The sequence below is a fragment of the Cervus canadensis genome, chromosome 4 (assembly GCF_019320065.1).
Source record: "Cervus canadensis isolate Bull #8, Minnesota chromosome 4, ASM1932006v1, whole genome shotgun sequence".
Classification (NCBI taxonomy): domain Eukaryota; kingdom Metazoa; phylum Chordata; class Mammalia; order Artiodactyla; family Cervidae; genus Cervus; species Cervus canadensis.
The window spans coordinates 26,417,499-26,442,697 of NC_057389.1; the positions used below are offsets into that span (position 1 = coordinate 26,417,499).

Below are 25,199 nucleotides of genomic sequence, written 5' to 3' on the forward strand. Positions count from 1 at the left end.
GCCCCTTACATTTTGGAAGCTTTTCCCGCTGTGGTCATAATTACCTTTCTACCTGATTACCCTGGAATATACCTTGGGGGAAGGGAGCCGGGAAAGCGACGACCTGTCCTACTTTTGGATCTTCATTTTAAGCAGAGGCTAAGAAACAAAGTGAAAACTCACTGTCCTGGTTTGCCTGCCTCACCCCGCTGCCCCCCGATCGTTCCACAGCCCCTTGCCCCATCCCCTCTGGACAGACCCAGGAGGTGTGCCGTGGTGGGGGCTTGTGGCTGTAGCTCGCGCTTTGCCTGAACCCCTGAGCGGGTAACTCGGGGATCCGAGCAGAGGGAAAGTCATCTAAGAGGCTGCTGTTCCACAAGGTCTGGGCATAGAGCTGCCCCTCCCTTCCTCCCTGAAGTTTGCATGAAGCGCACGTTAGGCTGTAATTAGGGGATCTGGGAGGAGAACTTTCCTGGTGACGCTGCTTTGCTTTTCTTCTGCTCTTGGTGAGAAAGTGCCTCCTTCTTCCCAGGAGCAGGACCTCTGCCATCCAGCGCCACAAAGAGACATTCTGCGCGGCACACGCACACACACACACACACTCACACACGCACACACACTTGCCCAGAGACAAACTTAAGGTGAGGGGAAAGAGCCCTGGCTTCACTTGATCTCCAGGCTCCAACTTCAGCAGGACTTGAGAGCATCTGAACTTCTGGATTTTAGGACAAGGTAAAAATCCCATATATATATATATGTTTTTTACTCTTTGGGTTAAGCCTTGGTTCCTTTAAGATTTCAGAGGGCATACATATCATGATATATGTATACATTAAAATAACTTTTCTTGTTTTAATTTTCTTTTGAGTTTGACATGGCATCTCAACTTTTTTTTTTTTTAAGTCTCTTATTATCAGATAAAATACTGTTCTGCAGTAAACAAGTTCAGTCTAGACTGGAGTGAGGATGAAGTCCAGTATCCCGGATTTTGCTGATGCTACTATAAATCTGGTGGATGCATGGTTTCCAAGTGGCAGTTTTTCCATCTGAATTTCAACAAGCATTTTTATAACACCTGAAAAAAAGGATAGTATAGGCTGAAGGAAATGCTGAGGAGTGGCAATATCCATTCCAGATTTATGAGTTTTCTTTTAGAAACTATGTAAATTCATGTGAAAAAGAAAGTTATTGTAATCACATAGGTAATACCTGTTAGAGTGACAGTCTTTGAGATGTTACCGATTTTGGTTCAGGCTTCTCAACTTAATTGTGAAATTAAGATCATAGAACTATGGTGCTTTTTGTATATAGAATGATGTTGGTGGGCAATTTTAATACACTGAAAAAAATCCTTTTAAGTCATGGTTTATAAGGTTACTTTTAAAAAGTTGCTTAAATGAATGATTTGTGTGAGACTGTTTAGCATCCTAAGTAAATCTGAACTCTCTGGGGTTGAAATGAAGTTGTTTTCTTCCATTGACTATGACTGTTGTGTTCCAAATAAGATGGTTTATTATTTTGAAAATAAGTTATTTTATTTTCATTTATCCCTGGAAAAATACACAAAGTGGCCAGTACTTTGGGAGTTTTTAGGATGGAAAGTGTTCTTGTACACGTTCCAGTGTGATGTCATAAAATCAAACATGCTGGCTGGCTTCTTGGAAGCTAACGGTTCTTAAGAAATAAAGCCTGAGAATTAATTTCTACATGAAATGTAATATTTATTCATTACAAACGTAGTTTCTGATAACTATTTCTATTTGATTATTTCAGTGTACTAAATTTGCCATCATTTTACACACACTTAAACAACTTCAATATTTTAATGGAATCATAAAATGGGAGTATTGTTTTATTAAAAATACATCGTCGTTCTCTTTGGATAACTTTTAGTTTGATGTGTCTTAAGTTCAGTTCCATTATTTTTATGAATAAAGAAATTTTTCTTTCATTCAATAAAACAGAAAGTATGCCGAAGGTGGTTGGGCATTTATTTAAACCTTAGTCTTCAGTCACTTTGGGGCTATCTGTTCTTGATAATTTAATTTTTAAGCTAAGAGAATGACTATATGTTTTAGTAATCTCTTCACAAAACTGGAAACAGATTAAAAATGGGAAAACTAGATAAGAACTAATTCTGTTTAAACATAACTTAATGAGCAAGAGAAAACCAACAACCTCCAGACCACTGGTCTCCAAAGAGAAAGTACCCAGAGGCCAGTATTCCAAAGGGGAGTGTTCAGTGGGCCTGGGCTTTCTATCAGAAACAAGCAAGAGGAGAACATGGTGTTCTTATAAAGTGAGCCATTTATTGTCCGCTAGGCCCTGAATCTCAGAGGAATGACTGACACTGTAATTTAGAAGAACTGAAGATACTTTCACAGAGAAGAATCAATTCATTATATCCCTAGTGGTTTCACTTCCTTTTCCTTCCTTTGGGAGCCGGTAACACATCCAGGATAAATACATTCGGCGAACGAAGATGCTTTATGAATAGATGGTCTACTAAACAGTCCTGCCTTTTAGCATCTTGGGTGTGGAATGTTGGTATTTTCTGAGTAGTTGAAGAAGGCTTTGACTCTTAAGGTAGCACAGCCCCTGGTCTTTGTAAAGATGAACAAGAGGCATATTCAGGAAATAACTCCCTTTTTTGGAACACCCTAATACTGGTTTTCTTTTCATTTCCTTTTGCCCCATGTATGTTTTATTTTCCAGATTACATTTTAAAAATAATGGTATTCACAGCCAGTTAAAATTCCAGCGAAATGCAGAGCAAATTTGAAAATACTTTGTATTATAGTCTTCCGTTGCCTCCAGTTAATTTTCCGACCTCCTGTGTTCATTATCAGTAACCATAGTACTTAGCCTATGATATTTAAATGTATTTAGTCTGTTAAGTAAAGGTAACGATATGTTATTGGGGTAAAATGGGAAGGGATGGAAACTTGAATGTTCTTAGGATTTTAATCAATAGTGTTTAAGGAGGATTACAGGAAACAGCTGGTTAAACAAATATTAGGTGTAGAGTGGATGCTATGGTATAAATTAATAATGCAGCTCTTTATTTACACTATGAATGGGAGGGTCTGTGCCGGTTCCATGTGGGAAGAGTGATCCCTGTATGCCACCTAGTGGACAAATTGAAGAACGCTATCTCACCAGCCTCTTCCTAAAAAATTCTGAGTTGCATTCAGTTGACATTGAACACCAACTGCAGGCCAGACTTTGGGGTAGGTGCTCAGAATAGAAAATACAGCAAGTGACTTTCGTATAATTTAAAAATCAAGGCGTCACTTAACAGTTGGTTAAACTCTTTACTGGGTAACATCATCAACTTTCTGCCTCCTTCAGGATAACAGTAACTTACTTCTAATCACGAAAGAGTCAGATATAACTTAACAGCTAAACAACAGCAACTCGTCGCTAATACAGGATTTGTCTTCTGCAGAGATGTCATGACCTAGCTTAAAAAAAGAGTGGGGAGAGTCTGAATCTTGAATGACTTTCCTAAATGGAAAATTTACTAATTTTAAGTGGATAAATAATAATTAGCTTAAAAGGTTAGCACACAAATACTAGCACATATTCTTTAGATATTTTTTCATTAAATATAAAAGGATAAGGGTAAAAGTTGCTTTTGGGTAGTGAGGTAAGCTTTACAAAATATTGCTCTCAGGGACTAATAATCAGCATGCAGAACAATTTTATCTATACCTGTTATTCATATGTAGTTTTGAAGCAGGAACATTGTTTCTATTAAGTTGACATGATAGATAAAAATCTTTAAGAACAATTACAATGAAAGCCACTGTTGGAAAGAAGCATCAGGATATCATAGGATTTTGATCCATCAGAATATTGCACGGAGACTTTTGAAAAACTTTGCTCCAGGAGATATATGAATTATTACTCCAACTGGCTCTTTGCAAGATCTATGACTTAATGGCAACAGTGTTCAGCACATCAGCATTAATCAAGACAAGTTCTGAAATTCAGATTGGAAGGGAAAAAATGCCTCAGTTGGGGAAAAAAAAATGATTAATTTGTTGCTTGCTGAGCTCTGGAGGTGTAATCCACAAATCGAGTTAGGCCTGCTGGTGTGGAATGGAAGTTTCCTGTTTAGCGGACTTTGGTTTTGTGTACGGCAATGAGACCTACACTGTGAAAGGAGAGCTGCTCATTAAGTCTGTCTTCATTAATGCCACAAAATTATAGCCTGACTTGATTGGAGGTAATGGCTGGAATCAACATCAACAATCATGTAAAATAAAGCATATTATCTTAATTTTTATGTCCAATGAGTTATTATCCACCAGAAACACAGCATTCTGTTAACAATTTCATCCGATCATCCTTGTGATTTAGCATGAACCGTAGACTCATTCTAGTGAGAGATTGCCATTTTCTTCTCTAAGACCTAAAAAGTCAGAGGTCCTTAAAGTGGAAATTTAGTCAAGGATTGGAAAACTGTTACAAGAAGTTTTAATGATTTCAGGTGACCTGATACTAGATAAGAACAAACTACGAGAGAGAATCAGCCACGCTTTCTGAAATGTGCTAATACTACTGGGTTCTTGGCTGAACCGCAGTGGCTCCACATAATGGCTTTTTCCGATAATGGAGACCTGAAGTGGGGCTCGCTGGGCCTGAAAAGTTCTTAACTATGTTCAGACTAAAACCAGGACTTGTTTAAAATAGCAAATGTTGCTCAAATATTTTGAGCTTCTATTAATTGTTTTATAGCTAGATAGGGGAGTGATATCTGAGATGGGGGTATTGCTAGAGGGCCAGGAGGTTATTTGTAAAGCAAAGCAAAACAAAAACAAACAAAACAAACTCAGAATTTTCCAAATAACTTAGAAAAATTACTAGGTCCCAGCCTTGCAAGGGCAACAGAAATTTCCCATTTTGTTCAACCTAGCTTAACCCAAAGAGAGCAAAATTGACTTGATTTGTTCCTATACTCTAGTCACTATATTCCAGTTCCATTTACTGTATTAAATAAAATCCAATTAAGCTAATGACATTCAAGTATTTGTATGGTAAATCTAGATTTTCCTCAGCTTTTCACAAAGTTTTATGCATAATGTTTCAGCTTAGTCTCTACCTACTTGATGTGGATTTTCCTCATTTTTGACTCAATTGTTTGGAATTTGGGGATCACCCCCAATCGATCATTCATGCATTCATTTGTTCATTCAACAAAAATTTATTGAACACTTGCTATTTGCCAGGCACATTGCTAGCTCCATGTGCTAGCCTCTTCACTCTATCTATATCATGAAAAATGATACTAAAAAAAATCAGAATTCCACACTGAGGATAATGAATAGAAAACACTGCAAGATCCTGATGTATATTTTGAGCAACAGAAGCAACCAAAATGTCCTCGCCTCATAGTTTTCATTATTAGGAGAATTTTGAGTAGGCATCTTTAAAATCATTTTCCCTCGTTTGCCATCTCCCAGCTGAGTGAGGGAGAGCTTTGTTTCTTGGTTGTGTGGGCACAGATGGGCCTGAGAAGGCAGCTCTGACACCCCAGAACCCCAGGAGAGTAAGGGTTCCAATAATCTGTTTCTTTGGATGGGCAGGAAAAGCAAAAGTTCATTTGCACACAGTTGCTGTCCACCAGTTTGGAACTAAAATTCAGCATGAGCCCAGAATTATTTAGTGCCTACCGTTTGCACTAGGCTCAATGCTAGGTGCTACAGAGTCATTGGCTCAAGGAGTTCACAAGCCGGTGGAGAAGACAGATGGACAAACCTCATGAATCACAAGTAAAATGTGCCAAGTAGGTGAAGTTGGCCTTCCTAGTCTCCTAGGTCTCTTTCCTGGGCACTGATCCTAACTTTCCACCCAGCTGCTACCTCCTAAACTTAGACCCTTCCTCTCTGCCCCCCACCCCCAGGGAATCTGATACTTCTCTGTTTATTGATTTCTTGACTGACTGATTACAACCAAGTGTGAATGAGTTTCACTCATGCATTTACATTTCAAGCCTTTTATCTCTGTAAAGTAAATGTTTTGTTTTCTGTGGAAAGAATTTCAAGCATCTGGGGGCCTTCCCATCCTCACACCACAGTGTGTAATTAAGCCGATTTAGGCCTCCACGGTCTTCAATCTCTGTTATCCCCATTCCATATGTGAGGCCAGAGAGACTCGCCCAAGGCCTGTTTCTAGAAACACACAGGATCTTGGGTCCAGTTAACCCCTGGCCTGATCAACCTGTCCTTCCACCCTCCCCTCAGTGCTTTGCCTGGACACAAGCTCCCCTCCCCCGTTGCAAGGAGCATCATGACCCCTCCTTTTGAACCTTCCTGTTCTCTCTGCTTGAGTCCTCTCAGCCCTTTAATAGCATGCTTGGGTGGCTGCCTCTGGACAGGTAAAACACCTATGTTCTCATGTTCTGTTGTTTGAGCCCTTCTGTCACCCCAAATACAGAGACAGAGCCTTGAGAATCCACATATGTCGTCCAGAATTCCTCTGAGTCAAAGTACTGAAGGAGGAAGACCGGGATCGGCTATAAGACAAGGACAGGGATTAGCCATCATGTTGACAAAATGGATCAAAGCCAGCATCTTTCTGAAATGTGTGCTCAGATACTTTCCAATGGGTTTTGAGAAATTTCAACATCAATGATGATTATAGGTTCTGGAAAAGTAATTGGAAATAAACTGAAAATTTGCTTTGGCTTTTTAAAAGTAACACCAATCAGAATCATTTGTTTAAATATTTCCCACTTTATAGTTCGGAGAAGGCAATGGCAACCCACTCCAGTACTCTTGCCTGGAAAATCCCATGGATGGCGGAGCCTGGTGGGCTGCAGTCCATGGGGTCACTAGGAGTCGGACACGACTGAGTGACTTCACTTTCACTTTCATGCATTGGAGAAGGAAATGGCAACCCACTCCTGTGTTCTTGCCTGTAGAATCCCAGGGATGGGGGAGCCTGGTGGGCTGCCATCTATGGGGTCGCAAAGAGTCAGACACAACTGAAGCGACTTAGCAGCAGCAGCATTTTATAGTTGATATAGGGCATAAGGGTAGTCATGTTATTAGTTGTTACAGATTTATTTATGTTTTCCTTGATTATATTTCTTTGATTATGCCACCACTGATGCTCCTGTAAGATACTGGGCTGGTCTTAAAAAGATGTGTTCATCACTTTTTAAATTGCTAGGACTATTGACCCAGATTGAAAGACTTGGTTTCCCTCCCCTTCTTCCCTGCAGTCTAGAGGAATGTGATCTCTGACCTGCTGTATTCACCTCGCTGGAGGGTGTGAATGCCTAAGGGTCAGTGTTGTTGTTGTTATGTTGTTGTTCAGTCACTGACTTGTGCCTGACTCTTTGTGACCCCATGGACTGCAGCATGCCAGGCTTCCCCGTCCTTCACTATCTCTTGGAGTTTGCTCAGATTCATGTCCATTGCATCAGTGATGCCATCCAGCCATCTCATCCTCTGTCACCTCCTTCTCCTATTGCGGTCTTTTCCAGTGAGTCAGTTTTTCACATCAGGTGGCCAAAGTATTGGAGCTTCAGCTTCAGCATCAGTCCTCCCATTGAATATTCAGGGTTGATTTCCTTTAGGATTGCCTGGTTTGATCTCCTTACAGCTCAAGGGACTCTCAAGAGTCTTCTGTGGAACATTCAGTGGGTGTCCTATAAATGCTTCCAGTTGTTTCCATCCTTGCCTAGCCCTGTGCTGAATGGGAAGCTTGAGGGGTTTCCCTGCCTTCTCTTCCAAGTGTCTGTATTTCAGACATCTGAACGCCTCCCAACCCCAGGTGCCTGTGTTTCCTTATCAGTCTTATTCTTAAATCTTAATGTCATTAAAATCATAAACTCTTCTCAGATTTAAAAATATAATTATTGGTATAAAATAATGTAAATAAAATTAATTGATAATTTTAATAAATTTTTAACTTAAGGCAATTGAGGCTAGAGGAAGGAAATGAGTTTAGAAAGAACATGGAACAGTAGACACATGATCTAGTAAGGATACTCTGATTGGATGGGGGACAGAAGTTGAGGATTGTGTGAATGTCTGAAGGGCAGAGGAGAACAGGAAGAGAACTGCAATTGACTAAGATTGGGAATAAACGAAGAATAAAATTTTCTGGGAGAAAACCATGAATCTAATTTAGGAAGTACTCACGGGACAGCCAAGAACTCACATCAGTTAAATGTACATACTTAGGCACAGTGGAGAAGTCATGGCTGGAATAGACATTTGGAAGTCTTGAGTATTAAAATGGTAGTTGAAAATCACACAGAAGAGAAAGGAGATCATTCTAGGGAGGAACAAAGGGAGAAACAATTGATCAGGGACCAAAACCGGGGCTGGGGGTGGGGAGGGGGGGAATGGTAAGAATGACTTTGCCATGATTTGTACAAGATTTTAACTTTTATTTTATCAACGATAAATGGCTACCGAGATGAATTACATCAGTGTCTTATTAATCCTTATACTCACAGTCTAAGTCAGCCCTCTGCACACAGAAGGTGCCAGGCATGTTTGTTGATTAAACGAAATTAAAATGGCATTTCCGAGCCTTCATGCTCTAATGACAGATTTTCATAATGATAACCCTGAATGTGGGTAAGACCCCAAAATGTCTGAATTGCAGTTATTTATTCAATTTTGTCCAAAACTGAACTAGCTTTAAATATATGTTGTCGTATTTTGTTGTTTGAAAATCAGTAATCAATGTGTGCTGTAGATGGTAATTCACCAGAGTACTTGATTAACCCTAGCCCATGTTGTTTAGCTTAACATATAAATGAGTTCACCACAGAATGCAGCCTAGTTCAAGTCCATTTATAATTCTTTTCCTTGGTCCTGAAGAGCTCTAAATAGTAGGTCAGATTTGGAGCCTAGAATCCTGGATTTCTCTGCAGCTTGCTTTCTCCCCACCCCCCATTTCTTCTCCCTCCTATTGGTCCCTACTTGGGTTGCCACATAAAATATATCGAAGAGCTGACTTATTTTTAGTATATGTATGTCCCAAATATTGTATGGTACCATACTTATATTAAAGAGATTATTTGCCATTTAGCTAAAGTTCAAATTTAACCAGGTATCCTGTGCTATCCATTGGCTAAATCAGATAACCATACCTACCTCCATTTGTGTTGCTATAGCTAGAATATGGCAAACAAGAATTTCTTCATGAGCTTTCTGAACGCTTTCCTTCCAAAGGCCAATGAATGATGTTACTAAGTGTATGTTCACTAGTGAGATAAATGTATTAAAAAGATACTGTAAGTGAAATTAACTACAAGATACCAATCAAAATGCAAATTTATAAAACATTTATAGCTCGTGTATGATATACTGTGTGTGCTTAGTCACTCAGTCATGTCCGACTCTTTGCGGCCCCATGGACTGTAGCCCGCCAGACTCCTCTGTCCATAGGGATTCTCCAGGCAAGAATACTGGAGTGGGTTACCATGTTGTCCTCCAGAGGATCTTCCCAGAGCCAGGGATCAAACCCAGGTCTCCCACTTTGTAGGTGGATTCTTTACCGTCTGAGGCACCAGGGAAGCTGTATATACTAATAGCTATCTTAAGAATGCCCATAAATGTATATCTGTGATCATTTGTTTTGTTGTTAAGTCACTAAGTTGTGTCCAACTCTTTCATGACCCCATGGACTTTTGTAGCCCACCAGGCTTGATCATGGGATTTCCCAGGCAAGAATACTGGAGTGGGTTGCCATTTTCTTCTACAGGGGATCTTTTGCCACTCAGGGATCGAACCCGTGTTTCCTGAATTACAGGTGGATTTTTTTTTTTACCACTGAGCCACCAGGGAATAGGGACAACATGTGTCTTAATCTGTTTAAGATATTTAAAAATAATGTACATATTTCAAAATAAAATGTTTTAATTTTCACATCTTCAGATTGGCAACAATAATAAAACAAATAATTACTTCTAAATTAAAAAGCATACATTTAGAAAAATTTATATAATGTAGTGGCACTAATGGTAAAGAACCCGCCTGCCCATGCAGGAGACATAAGAAACCCAGGTTCAATCCCTGGGAAGAGAAGACCCCCTGGAGGAGGCCATGGAAATCCTCTCCCAGGAGAATCCCAAGGACAGAGGAGCCTGGCAGGTCACAATGCATAGTGTCGCAAAGAGTCGGACACGGCTGATGGGGCTTAACATGCATGCACTTACAATGTCCAGTGGCTATAAACTCTTAAAAGTTCTAACTGCAGAATATCTGATAGGAATCTTCTCCCTGGTTAATTATTTATCACTGTGTAGTGTGCTGCCACCTTGTGGTGCTGTGAGGTATGACACAATTTAACTCAGGCCATTCACATGTTAGACCGGATTGACAAATTGGTCAGTGTTAAAACTGTTTCTCACATGATTAATATTTTTCATTTCACTCACAAATACCACACATTTTAATACCAAGAAAAGGCCCTCAAGCATCCAATGCAAATATTTTCTAGGAATTTAATCTATTATCTGCAGTATATCACTTGAGATAATCACTACATTATAAGTCATGTAGTACTGTACTGATTTATGTATTATGGGTGAGTATAGGTTGTATCTGCCCAAATGTTTGGTTTACTTGATCTTTTAACCTGAATTTCCTATAAATTCCTTGAACTCAACATGTCCATAATTAAACTAATTATCTCCCTTCTTCCAAGCCCGTTCCGTGTAATCTCTATATAGATACCAAGACATTTAATTTATTACACAAACAAGGATACTTTTTTTTTTTTTACAAGGATACTTTTGAAAGTGAAATGGGGTGCCTTAGCAATTACTCCAGGAAAGCAGGTATAAACCAAGACTGTCTCAAGAAAACTGGTTTTCTTATACATAAATTGATAATCGTCAAATCCCAGTCACCCAAACTAGGAAATTTGGAGTCCCAGACTCTGTTTCATCAAATTGTCCTGGAACCTCCATTTCAGACATCTACGTCCCTTCTACCTACTTGTTCCCTTTCATCTTCACTTTCTTCCCCACTGTCCATCACACTTGCCAACGTTCTCATTAGCCTTGTCCTGTTGTCTGCAGAGGGACCCACCAGCCCCAAATCCTTTTTCAGGATACATCTAACAGTCGACTTCCTCTGCAACTGCTCCAAACTGCTGGGAACTGCTGGGCAAACTCAGATCACCCTGTAGAATGCAGCCACTGACCAACTTCATGGTATCTGACTTCAGGTGGATCATTAATGCTATGTGGCTGTTATACCATACTGCTTGAAAGTTTTTGCTTTTTCTCTACAGCAGATATCCAAGCCCCCCTAATTTGCACTAAAAAGAGAAACCATCTGGAAAGAACTCTCTCCCTGTCTTGCCACCAAAACTAGCCCCTGACTTTTCCCTTCTGTTAGGAAAAAATGGGAAAGGATCTCTCTCCTGAGCTTCTAAGCATCTCTGGCAGAACTTGCCCCTTGAGCTCTAGATCCTGAATCCTCCAGTCTTTTCAGATGTTTGCTATCGTGCGTGCGGCATACTAAGTCTCTTCAGTCGTGTCCAACTCTTTGAAACCCCGTGGACTGTAGCCCACCAGGCTCCTCTGTCCATGGGGTTCTCCAGGCAAGAATACTGGAGTGGGTTGCCATGCCCTCCTCCAGGGGATCTTCCCAAACCAGGGATTGAACCTGGGTCTCCTGCATTGGTAGGTGGGTGGTTTTTTTTTTCACCATTAGCGCCACCTGGGAAGCCCCCATATTTGCTATTAATTAGGCTATTTTTTTTGAAGATTCCCTGGAGGAGGACAAGGCAACCCACTCCAGTATTCTTGCCTGGAGAATCCCATGGACAGAAGAGCCTGGCAGTCATTCCAGGAGCAGAGAGTTGGACATGACTGAAGCAACTTAGGATGCACGCAGGCTTTTTTTTTTTTTCTCTTGTATCCTTCAACCTCTCCCACTTTGGTTATATCTTCCTATTGGCATTTGATCATGCTCAAATCTTTTTGATCTAAAATTAGAAAACTTCCCCTAATCTCACATGCATCCTATCTGCCCACCTTCCTCCTCCTCAGAGCCAGACTTCACGAACTCCCTGGGCTCATTGTCCACCCCTTCCCCCGTCCACTCCTCCGCCCACCACAACCTGCTTTCTCCCTTCACTCCACCGAAACGCTCCTCACCAGGGTCACCGATGATTTGCTTGTTTTCAGTATGTTTTCTTAGTTGCCTTTCATTCTGGTCACCATGATCCCCTCGCCATGATCTCTACCCTCAGTTTTGTGACACTGCGCTGCCCTGGTTACCACAGACTTCTTTCTGACTCCATCGCGGTCTGGTCCAGGCTCCCTCGAGCCCACATGCTTCATGGCAGCTCTGTGCTCCGATGCTTCACCCGAGGTGCCCACCCTGACCTCCACCTCCACCCTGTGCCCTTTCATCTGCTCCTCTGTGCGACACCGCTGCTGCCTGTGTGCAGATGACATCCAGAGCTGTATATTTGGCCCAGAATTTTCTCCTGAGTGTCCAGACCACAACATCTCACAACTAGGAAATCAGCCTACCATCTCAACTGCACTAATCCCAAGTCAACTCTTTTTCTCCTAAATTTGAACTTCCCTCAATTTTATCCAGTTTAGTAAATGGCATCATTTTTTCTTCTTTCAGTTTTCAAAAACAGAAACATGGGAATCATCATGTAGACTCTAGCCCATAAAAATCTCTTGGATATATACACCCTTTTTTAAAATTCTTCATTGGTGATGGTGGTGGTTTAGTTGCTAAGTTGTCCAACTCTTGGGACCCCGTGGACTGTAGCCCTCCAGGCTCCTCTGTCCATGGGATTTTCCAGGCAAGAATACTGGAGTGGATTGCCATTTCCTTCTCCAGGGGATCTTTCTGACCCAGGAATTGAACCTGGGTCTCCTGCAGTGCAGGCAGACTCTTTACCAACTGAGCTATGAAGGAAGCCCACTAAAATCTCCATTAGTACAAGCCTTATCTAATTGCCATCCTCTCTTCTTACATTCCTGTAAACCTTACCCATTGGTCTCTGCATCTCTAGTCTTACTGCTTTCTAATGCATTCTCCCACCTTAAAGCTAGAGTCATCTTTCTAAAGTGTAAACGGAAAAAAACTTACCTGCTTAAATCTCCTCAGTCACTATTACTGTGAAAACTAAGTCCAAGTTATTTAATATGATTGGCAAGGTCTTCAGTGACCAGCCCTAGTTTCCCTTACCAGCCTCATCTCTCCTCTAGCAGTGAATCCAGCACCCCAGTTGACAGGATCAAATGACCAGAAAAATGAAGACAGTAGAAATGGATCAATAGCTCTAAATATCAGAGTTATCAGATGAAGATTTTATGTTTATTTTAAGAAATTGGGTCTGAAGAATGTTAGCAAAGAACTTGAAACTACCAAAAATGATTCAAATAGAAACTCTAGAACTGAGAAAATGTAATAACCAAAATTAAGAACTCAATACATGAGTTTACAAAAAGTTTAGACACACTGAGGAGATGATTAATAAACTGTAAAGTAGTTCTGAAAAAACAACCAGATGGAGACGTTATAGAAAGAAGGATGAAAGATACTGGAGGGAAGAAAAGTGTAAAACGTATATGGGGTATAGACTGGTGTCCCAGCAGGAGGTCAGCAAATGGGGCAGAAACAATCTTTTCGAAATAATAGCTTGTGACTATCCCTGTCAGGGATTCAAGGAGCACTACAAAGCCCAACAGGATAAAAACCAGAAAATAAAGAAATAAAAAAACTCACAGCCAGGCATGGTACAGAAAAACTGCTGACAGAAACAAAGAGAATATTAAAAGCTTCCAGAAACAAAAGACTTCAGATAGACTAACAAGCAGCACAATTAGCTAGTTGGAAATTTTGCTTCTCTTTTCACTTTAGGAAAATGCCCAAAATCAGTGGTTTGGCTTGATCATATTCTGGGTGGATCTCATGGACTCAGCCTACTTTCTCCGAGAGCAAAGTCTTCAAGCCTAGAGAGAGAGTACCTGGTGACCCGGTTCCCGCAGCCTATGTTCAGATGCTGGGCAGTCCTGTTGCTATCTAAGAAAATTCTGGAAGCAATATGGGAGGCTCCTATCTTTATCACTATATAATATTATTTTAGATTACAAAGAAGAAATAAATATGACTGAGAAGTTGATGATTTAAACCATACACACACACACACACACACACACACACACACAGCAAAATGATCAGTTATACCCATATGTATTCTTTTTCCTATTCTTTTCCTTTGTGGTTTATCACACAATATTGAATATAGTTCCATGTACTATATAGTAGGACCTCATTGTTTATCCATCCTATGTATAACATAAAATAGTTTGCATCTGCTAAACCCAAACTCCCAGTCCTTCCCTCCCCCACCTGCCTTCCCCCTTGGCAACCAGAAGTCTGTTCTCTGTGCCTGTGAGCCTGTTTCTGTCTTGTAGATAAGTTCATTTATGTTATATTTTAGATGCTGCAAATTAGTGATATCACATGGTATTTGTCTTTCTCTTTCTGACTCACTTCACTTAGTATGATAACCTCTAGATCAGTCCATGTTGCTTCAAATGGCATGATTTCATGCTTTTTGATGTGTGTCCGGTATTTTACAACCTTATACCTATTTGTTTAAGGCCCTGAAAGACAGGTCTTGACAGCCAAAGTAAATACAGATTTATCACAAAGATTCTGATGAATTAAAAGCTCCAGAATATTTCTCTTCTCTTCTCAGATATTCATGGAGTTCTATCTACTCCTCTAATTCTTTGCTTGGGCCCTCCTTTCAGGCAGGAATCCTGTACTACATTATCCTTCCCACCTGAATTATGACACCCACTGTAATCTTTAATATAAGGACTCCTCTAGGCAATCTGACATTGTACTGCTAGCTAGAATTTGTCACTTTTCTCTCAATTCTTCCTTAATTTTTTATTTGCATCACCATTACTTACATACTTTTCTATTTCTTATACTGTATTTAATTGTTGAAATGTTTTTCTTCTTAGTAGATTGTTTATCCATCTGATGTCCTAAAGGGTTCTGACCCGAAAGGTTAGATTGGGAATCAGAGTTCAAAGGACCTAATCGGTTCCAGTGTTCCACCCACTCTAGGAATCCCTTGTGTAATATAACTGACAGATGTTTGTTGATCTGCTTCAACACCTGCAGCGGCAAAAAGCACTGGTATTTCACAGGGCAATTCATTTCACTTTTAGAGGACTTACCAAGAAGTTCTTTCTGACATTGCACAAAATTGGCTTCTTTAACTTCCATTCATGTGTTTTCATTTTGCCCTGTGAAGTTGCATTGATTAAGTCCAATATCTTCCCCAGTTCATATCTGAGCAATTTATTTCTAAATGCAAAACATTATGTTATGTTCTGCAAAATTTTGTTATTTTGGGCACATTGTTCCAAACTCTGCAGATCATTTTATTTCTTCTAGCTTCTTGGCCACATTGCAAGTACTAAGCTTTGAGTCTTGAAACTCTAAGACTAAAAGAAAAAAAAAAAACTTCATTTATATTATCATGACTTGAAAGCAAACCTCTTGATTGATGGTGCTTCCGGAATTATTTTAATGATTAAGATAATGTCCTTGTCACTGGAAAGGTCTCCTTTTATTAAACAAATAGCCAGTGCACCAGAGAAATGGAAAATAAATGTCAGTGTGGAGTTAAAAACCTTTCTTTTGAAAACAGAAGGCATTGATCATCTGCACTCTTATTGTAACTTTATTTCATTACATGCTGTTACTATTTCAGAGAGCAGAATGAAAACAGCATTGTACCATCACTGAATATCCGTATCCTTAAACTGTTAGAATATCAAAAACTGAAACCTAGCTTGTCTAATAGTTATGATTAGTGGTAATACATTAATTTCCCAAAGGTAAAATGATATATCTTGAAGAATATGAGATCTAAATGTTAACAGAAAATACAATTTATTGTAATTGGTATAAAGCAAATGTGATCTTGGGACTTCCCAAGAGGCACAGTGGTAAAGAATCCAGCTGCCACTGCAGGAGACGCAGGAGACGCGGGTGTGACCCCTGGGTAGGGAAGATCCCCTGGATGTGGCAACCTGCTCCAGTGTTCTAGCCTGGAGATTCCATGGACAGAGGAGGCTGGCGGGCTACCGAATCATGAGGTCACAAAGAGTCAGATGCGACTGAGCAACTGAGTCTGCACTCAAAATGTGATTATAATTACTGTACATTCTTTGAAAAAATGCTTCCCTTCACCCCAGTCCACCCTGCCTGCACCAGTATTGCAATATCCAGGCTAAAGATAAGAAGTGAACAATCTGTGACTCCTGAATAATAATTATAAATTCTGAACGGTAATGGATTTGCCCTAGGCCAGCAACTGCCACCTCAGACTGATGGAAAGCAAAGGGTCATTCAGAAATGACACATCAGCCATACCGCGAATGTCAGGCTTCCCACTTTAAAAGAAAAATCTTATTTCTACACAGTATAGCAATAGAAAAGTATCATCTGAAGTAAAGTAAAGCATTTGTTTCAACCTAGTAACACAAGAATTCCTGTGTTCTCCTCTTGATTTTAAAGTAGAACTATAACTTGAATTATACTCCTGTTATTATCAATATTTCAGTTGATTGTTAATTAAACCTATTATCCTACACTATGGAACAGGATTGATTTAATACTAAATATATTGGGAATTAGTTATTTCTTTGCTTACACATTACATTATGTAACAGAATGTTCCCATGAGTCACAAGTCTGAATTTTTGGTGCATGCCTGAACAGTGTAGGAAACTTAATTTTGAATGAACTACAAAAATATTTCCCTTCCTCTCTACCCTGACATATTATTGGAAATTATCTAAGCATATACAAAATGCCTTACAGTGTATTGACTGCCTATGAAGTTGAGATTTTGATATAATTGCCCCTATGCTCTGTGCAATGCCTATGAACCTTTGATTAAGGAAGACTGCTCAGGAGCAGAGCAACGCTCTACACATCCCATAGGGTTTCTCCTTGAAGTAGAACAAAGGCATCCTGGGCCTTGATAATTTACAGTTTGAACTGTATATATGCTCCTTAAGGACAGCTAGAAAAGTGCTTGTCATTCAGCATAAACAGGTTCTCTGCAAGATGCCCTAATAAGAGTCACTATATAAAGTCACCAAAACAGTTTTGGGACACTCTTATTAAAAAAAGAATCTTCTTCAAGGTTATCTGCCTTTGGTGGTTTCAGTTCAGTTCAGTCGCTCAGTCGTGTCTGACTCTGAGACCCCATGAACCTCAGCACACCAGGCCTCCCTGTCCATCTCCAACTCCCGAAGTTTACCCAAACTCATGTCCATTGAGTCGGTGATGCCATCCAACCATCTCATCCTCTGTCGTCTCCTTCTCCTCCTCGCGTCAATCTTTCCCAGCATCAGGGTCTTTTCAAATGAGTCAGCTTTTCGCATGAGGTGGCCAAAATATTGGAGTTTCAGCTTCAACATCAGTCCTTCCAATGAACACCCAGGACTGATCTCCTTTAGGATGGACTGGTTGGATCTCCTTGCAGTCTAAGGGATTCTCAAGAGTCTTCCTCAACACCACAGTTCAAAAGCATCAATACTTCAGCACTCAGCTTTCTTTATAGTCCAACTCTCACATCCATATATGACCACTGGAAAAACCATAGCCTTGACTAGATGGATCTTTGTTGGCAAAGTAATGTCTCTGCTTTTAAATATGCTGTCTAGGTTGGTCATAACTTTCCCTCCAAGGAGTAAGCATCTTTTAATTTCATGGCTGCAATCACCATCTGCAGTGATTTTGGAGCCACCCAAAAATAAAGTCAGCCACTGTTTACACTGTTTCCCCATCTATTTGCCATGAAGTGATGGGACCAGATGCCATAATCTTAGTTTTCTGAATGTTGAGCTTTAAGCCAGCTTTTTCACTCTTCTCTTTCACTTTCATCAAGAGGCTTTTTAGTTCCTCTTCACTCTCTGCCATAAGGGTGGTGTCATCTGCATATCTGAGGTTATTGATATTTCCCCCGGCAATCTTGACTCCAGCTTGTGCTTCTTCCAGCCCAGGGTTTCTCATGATGTACTCTGCATATAAGTTAAATGAACAGGGTGACAATATACAGCCTTGATGTACTCCTTTTCCTATTTGGAACCAGTCTGTTGTTCCATGTCCAGTTCTAACTGTTGCTTCCTGACCTGCATACAGGTTTCTCAAGAGGCCGGTCAGGTGGTCTGGTATTCCCATCTCTTTCAGAATTTCCCACAGTTTATTGTGATCCGCACAGTCAAAGGCTTTGGCATAGTCAATAAAGCAGAAATAGATGTTTTTCTGGAACTCTCTTGCTTTTTCAATGAGCCAGCGGATATTGGAGAATTTTAAGCATTACTTGACTAGCATGTGAGATGAGTGCAATAGTGCGGTAGTTTGAGCATTCTTTGGCATTGCCTTTCTTTGGGATTGGAATGAAAACTGACCTTTTCCAGTCCTGTGGCCATTGCTGAGTTTTCCAGATTTGCTGTCATATTAGTGCAGCACTTTCACAGCATCATCTTTTAGGATTTGAAATAGCTCACCTGGAATTCCATCACCTCCACTAGCTTTGTTTGTAGTGATGCATCCTAAGGCCCACTTGACTTCACATTCCAGGATGTCTGGCTCTAGGTGAGTGATCACACCGTCGTGATTATCTGGGTCATGAAGATCTTTTTTGTACAGTTCTTCTGTGTATTCTTGCCACCTCTTCTTAATATCTTCTGCTTCTGTTAGGTCCATACCATTTCTGTCCTTTATTGAGCCCATCTTTGCATGTAATGTACCCTTGGTATCTCTAATTTTCTTGAAGAGATTTCTAGTCTTTCCCATTCTATTGTTTCCTCTACCTCTTTGCACTGATCACTGAGGAAGACTTTCTTATCTCTCCTTGCTATTCTTTTGAACTCTGCATTCAAATGGGAATATCTTTCCTTTTCTCCTGTGCTTTTTGGCTTCTCTTCTTTTCACAGCTATTTGTAATGCCTCCTCAAACAGCCATTTTGCTTTTTTGCATTCTTTTTCCTGGGGATGGTCTTGATCCCTTCTCCTGTACAATGTCATGAACCTCTGTCCATAGTTCATCATATATATCTTTGATATACATAATAATGTAACATGCAAGTATTAAAATGATGTAAAAGGGGATTTAATGAAATGACAAGATGCCCATTATATACTCAATTTTAAAAAATTGCTTTTAAAAAGGCGATATAATTTGGTTCCATTTCAGCAAAAATGAAAAGCATTTGTATTTGACTAAAATGTTTGGATAAGTATGCAATAAGATGCAACCATAATTAATATCAGTTGGAATTATGGGTGATTATTTTTAATATTTATTAAGGCACAATTAACATATAATAAAAAGGACATGTTCAAAGTGCACAAGTGATCAGCTTTGCATATGTGTATACCCATAAAACCATCCCTACAATTAAGATAATAAAAACGTTCATCGTCCAGAAAGTTTTCTACTATCCCTTTGTAATCCTTCCCCATCCCTCTTCCTTGTGCACAAATACCTGTATACTTTCCATCACTGAAAATTAGTCTGCACTTTCTAGAATTTTATGTAAAAAATCATTATTATGTTCTCTTAAAAAAAATCTGGCTTCATTCATGCATCATTTGTTTGAACTTCATTCACATTATTGTGAATAGCAGTAGTTCAGTCCTTTTTATGCTGAATCGTATTTCCATCTAGATACCAGTTTTTTATCCATTCATCTGTTGATGGACATTTAGGGAGTTTCCATTTTAGACCACTACAAATAAAGCAGCTATGAATATTAATGCATAAGTCTTTATATGGATATATGCCTTCATTTCTCTGGAGTGAACACCTAAGAGTGGAATGGCTGGTAAATGGTAGGTAATGTTTACATTTTTATTTAATAAACAACCAAACAGTTTCCAAAGTGATCGTGCCATTTTACATTCTCTCCAGCAGTGTGTTACAGAGAGTTCCAGTTGCTCTATATCCTATCCAACACATGGGTATGGTTAGTCCTATTAATTAATAATTTATCTTTTATCAGATTAGCCTGGATAGAGGTTTATCAATTTTATTGATCTTTTCATGAAACTGTCTTTTGTTTTCACTGATTTTCTCATTGTTTCTGATTTCTGCTTCCTTGATTTCTGTGCTGATTTTTATTCTTTCTTCTCCTTTTCAAATACTCTTCAGTTTCTAGGTTCTTAAGGTGGAATCTGAAGCCCTTGACCTGAAACTTTTTTCTTTTCTATTGCAGTTGTGTAAAGCTATAAATTTTTCAGTACATAATGCTTCAGCTGAAACCCCCAAATTTTAATGTTTTCACTTTCATTCAGTTGAAAATAATTTTTAATGTTCCTTTTGATTTTTTTCTATGAACCTTGGGTTGTTTGGAGGTTTATAGTTTAGTTTCCTAATATATGGATATATTCCACATATATTTTTGTTACTGATTTCCAATTCTACCATTACATTTTTGTTATTCTAGGTCCTAATGTATTCCTCAAATATTTTTCATAAAACCTTTTAGTTCCCATTTACAGATGTTTCTCTCACGACCTAATGAGAATTCCATGGCCTAAATAATTCACTTTGAATAACATCTTACACTTTCCCCAAACTCAGTAACTCATCACATTGCTAAAAACCTGTTTCTACATCTGTGACTTTGGCTTTTATGATCTCCTTGGGTGGTATATTTTTTTTTTTCCTGGCATTACTAAACCTCAAATTATAAAATAATCTCTCTGAAAAAGGTATCAGAAATTCTCAACTGTTTTCTTGCTTTGGGTGTTTTAGGAACAGAAAGAAAAGACCAAGTTATTTTCAAATTTTAAGATTGTCCTTTGCATTATATCCAGTCCAAACATATGACAGAATGCTGGTTTCAGGAAATGTGTCCCATGCAGTCTTTCTTTTCAAGTAAACTGAAGATTGATTCCTCAATTACTTGAATCTTCTGGGTGGTCCTTTAAAAAATAGTTCTTTGAAGAAAGTAGTGAACTAATAATACTGTAAATGTAAAATAACTTTAGTCCTTTAACTTTGAAGCTAAGAAAGAATGAAGAGAAATTCAATGTTTTTTGTTTGTTCATATAGAATTTTCTAGCTGAGATTTTAAGAGGCAAAAATTCTGTATGAATCCAATGAAACACTTTTTTAAAAGATGTGTGTACATTTGAACTGAGAATTAGCCAACTATAGCTGTGTTTGTGCATGCACATGTGTGTAAACTACTTGGTTTGCTTATTTTTATATGTAAATGATGCACACACATATATTGCAGTCTATATTAAAATCAGTATGTAATAAATTTAAAATATCTAGGGACATTTAGTAAGTAAAGAACTTTGTGCAATTCTGAGAAAACTGGTTATTACTTAGCCTTAGTCTGTACATTTGATTCCCCTTTTGGGTTTGAAATCATCCCTTTGTGTTCTCTCAATATTATCCCCTCATTAGCGCTTGCCCTAGGCAAAATACTAAAGTAGCTGAAGTTGCTTTTATGGGTACTCCATTCTCTTCCAGAGACCTCTTTTGCCTTTTTACTCTTGGCCAATCAGTGGGGAAAAAAAATTGTATTTCAGTCTTGAGGCCTTTTATTTCCCTGAAAAATATCTATTTAGGCAGCTATTCCCCCTAGGGAAACACGGGACGGGCTGACAATGTTAGTCGTCGTCACTGCTCAACTGCCTGTGACTCTGATCTTCAGTAGTTCACTGTCTGTATCAGTCTAACAGTTTGACAGTGAAGACAGTCACCACTTAGCATTCAGATCATTCCATTTTGGTCTAGAGGAGGAAATGGCCACCTGCTCCAGTATTCCTGCCTGGCAAATCCCATGGACAGAGGAGCCTGCTGGACTATAGTCCCTAGGGTTGCAAAGAGTCAGACACTACTAAAACGACTTAGCACGCACACTAATCCAGCAACCCCAAACCCTCTCCACCCACACACCCCAAATAGGAAGGATAGTCAAATGAATTGTCATGAGAAAAGAAAATCTTATACAAACAGGGACCTAATAATTGCAGTGGTTGACTAGTGGACTGAGCAAATTTAAATAAGGTAGACTGTGTGACTTTTGTAGACTTTGCATATCCTTCAGGCAAGCTCACTGTAAATGGCATTTTTGGCTGTGTAAATACAATGTCTGTACTATGAATTGTACTTGCCTGAATACAGAACACTGAATTTACATTCCTTATGGTGCTGCTGACCTTCATCAGTGATTGGCCAAGTGGGCTTTGGTTGGCAAATGAATATTGTCATGGCCTTCAGCTCCTTGGCTAGTTTCCTTGGCTCATGGCTTTATTAGTGGGATTATAAGTAACTATTTCTCCCTGTCCATAAGCTGAAGCTTTCCTGCTTCTGTCCACCACTGCCCTGAATGCATCATTTTCTAGGGCTGTCTCCCCAGTCTATATTAATGTCTCCCATTTAAATAAGCTTTCCTAACTTACCCATTATCACAAAAGAAAAAAAAAACAGACTCAGATCTGCATTTGGCAAATACCATCCCAAGAAATTATCCAAAATCATGGGTGCCAACTAAAGAGGTCAACAACCATTTGTTTTTCATGTGCATTTAATTATTGGAGGAAATTTGATTTGCCAATTATGCTAGTATTTTGAAGGCAGCTTCATTTTGCAATTGAGAATGAGAACTTCTTAAAGTGGGACTGTGCCAGTGAGCTCATGCCAGATCCATTGTGGGCACTGGAAAGTTTGTGAAGAGAACCAAATAAAGCATGGCAGGAACTATGCTGCTGCAAAGAGATAAATGGATAAGGGGATAAAAATATTCTTTGGATGTTTCTGTTTAAGAGCAGTAACTAGGAATGTTCTATATAAATGCAATTCCGGAATTTAGATATTCTAACACCAAAAAGCACAAATTAGCAGTTTATCAGTCTTCCTGATGTTTTCTTTTTTCTCTTTCCATTATGTATATCAAAGAATAGGGTGTTCTACAATATTAAAATTGATAGCTACAAATTGTAAGGTAGTCATGAGGGTATTCTTCTAGCCTAAATGCTGAAGATTCAAGGACTGATACTACAGTGTGGGCACTGCTCTGATCAAAGCAGTTGCATCACAGTCGGGGAAGCTGAGTGTCTAATCACATCAGTATGACACCAGATGCAATCCAATGGGATTTAAAGAGGTCCTTCCTGGTTTGGATTCCATAATGGTGATATAGACTGCATTTTATATACTTGTTTCTAAAGTATTTTTGAATAAATGCTTTTCATATGATGCCATTAAGTAGCTATTTATTCTGCCTATGCATATGACTAAATAGAAATATGCTTTTGCAAACAGGGTTATTTTGCAAAGACCTTACTAAACTATCACTAAAAATGCAGATCATAGTGAAGAGTTTCCTGAAGGCCATGCTCTTCTTCTCAATGGGAGAAACAGCAGATGCATCCGTAGGCCATTCACTATATGTGAGAGAATATTTGCCAATTGTGCATTTCTTAAAAACTGATTTTGCCTAAACCAGATCATTGAAGTTAATGATTCAATGAGATTAGTCTTTTCCTCTTTTCTTTCCTGTGGGTTTTTTTTCTTTTTAATGACAAGATGCCCCTTTTCATACCAGTTTATTTGCATACATTTTATTATTTTAAATATATTTCCTCTTTTGGAAGAGGAAATCTTAATCTTAAATCTTATTCCAAACACCTGTTAACTGTCAAACAGCTAACTTAACCTATTATTTTTTTAAGCAATGGCATTTTGACAGAATGAAATTCTTCCCTTGATATTTAGGAATGAGTGAAAAAATAACACAGCCTTCCGGATGTGAAGAAAATAAACATTATCCTGCCCTTGAACTTCCTGAAATTATAATGACCTTCTTTTGTTTTGAGTCACTTTGCACCCCACCTGCTTTACCATCTTCCCCCACTCCTTGGTCCAGCATCCCAGAGTCAGTGAGCATTTCTAAGTTCACTTGCAGACTGTCTCTAAAATGGTAACATTTAGTGGGGGCTGGGGCAATGCCTGTGTTGGCATTAGATTTGATGGGTTTCAGCATTAGCAGAATGAAGAGATGATATAGTTGCCTCTGAATTCATTCATTGCTGGAAATTACCATCTGAAGTCCAAAGACATCGAAACTTCCTACTTTAGGGCTGCAATTACTATTCACTGTCTTTGTCTCTCCTCTAAGCCCAGGGAGGCTTCCATTAGCATGGCAGAAAAGGACAGCAGGGTTCAGAGAGCCTCTCTGAGGTGATTATATCTGACAGACTGGCCTTGCTCTCTTTTCTACTTTTTCACCACTAGCAACAGCTGCTTCTTTGTTTTACCTGGCATACCTTTCCCTTTCCATGAAAGAAGTCAGATAGTCATGCAAGGAGTACATCAAAAGTCATGACGCTTAAGCAGATTTTAAATTAGCGCAGAGGAGGAAATGAGATAGATAATTTGGCCTCATATCTTGTTCTTTCCCTTTTTAGTTCCTATTTGACTGCATTTTACACACCTAGGTTTTGTTTTGTCTCTACCATTGGTGGTTAATACAATTTTAAATGATCTGGAAGAAATCAAATAGGAAATGCTGATGAAAAATAATTCTACTCATACGAGGCCTTCAATGGCTTGTACTGTGTTTATTTTCTATTGGTGTGAGAATGTTCTGTTAATAAGATGGGCTGAGGACTGATGATCTGGATAGAGGTAGACAGTTAACAGTAAGAGTCAATACAAATGCTTTTCAAGCTTTTATGCCTTATGTTGTTCCACAACTGGACTTTAAAAGCTTGTGTGGAAATACTTGGAAGAAAGTACCGGTGGTCACACGCTCTTGGCCAAAAGTGGTCCTTTTATGTCAGATTATGTAGACTACATTTTCAAACAAGCAGCAAAGTTCAAAGGGGACAGGTTGAGGTTGAGATAGGCCAGAAAGGGTCACAACAATCAATACAAAAAATGGAATAAATGAATGACTCTAGTAATTACTTAGTTAACTCTAGGACACCCTCCATCAGCTGCATTTAGAACCACAGAACTGCCAGTCTTTTTAATTCATTCATTCAATACACACTGAAAACTCACTACATGCCAGGAGTACAAAGACTAATAAAATACATTTTTTTTTTTTTTTGGTCCTGAGGGGGCTTAAACTTTTGTAACATTAACATGGAACCAGGCACTTTTAGGTGCTTCATTTATCATTGGAAAATTAAATGACTGTT

At 39.1% G+C, this 25,199-nt stretch overlaps 1 protein-coding gene across 1 annotated transcript in view; it reads left to right on the plus strand.

The window, feature by feature from the left end:
• Positions 1 to 295: 295 nt before the first annotated feature.
• Positions 296 to 25,199, plus strand: part of HAPLN1 (hyaluronan and proteoglycan link protein 1) — a 77,016-nt gene continuing 52,112 nt past the window's right edge. The window contains exon 1 of the mRNA XM_043464718.1: positions 296 to 711. The gene's annotated coding sequence lies outside the window, so the exon portion shown is untranslated. The remainder of the gene's footprint in view (positions 712 to 25,199) is intronic.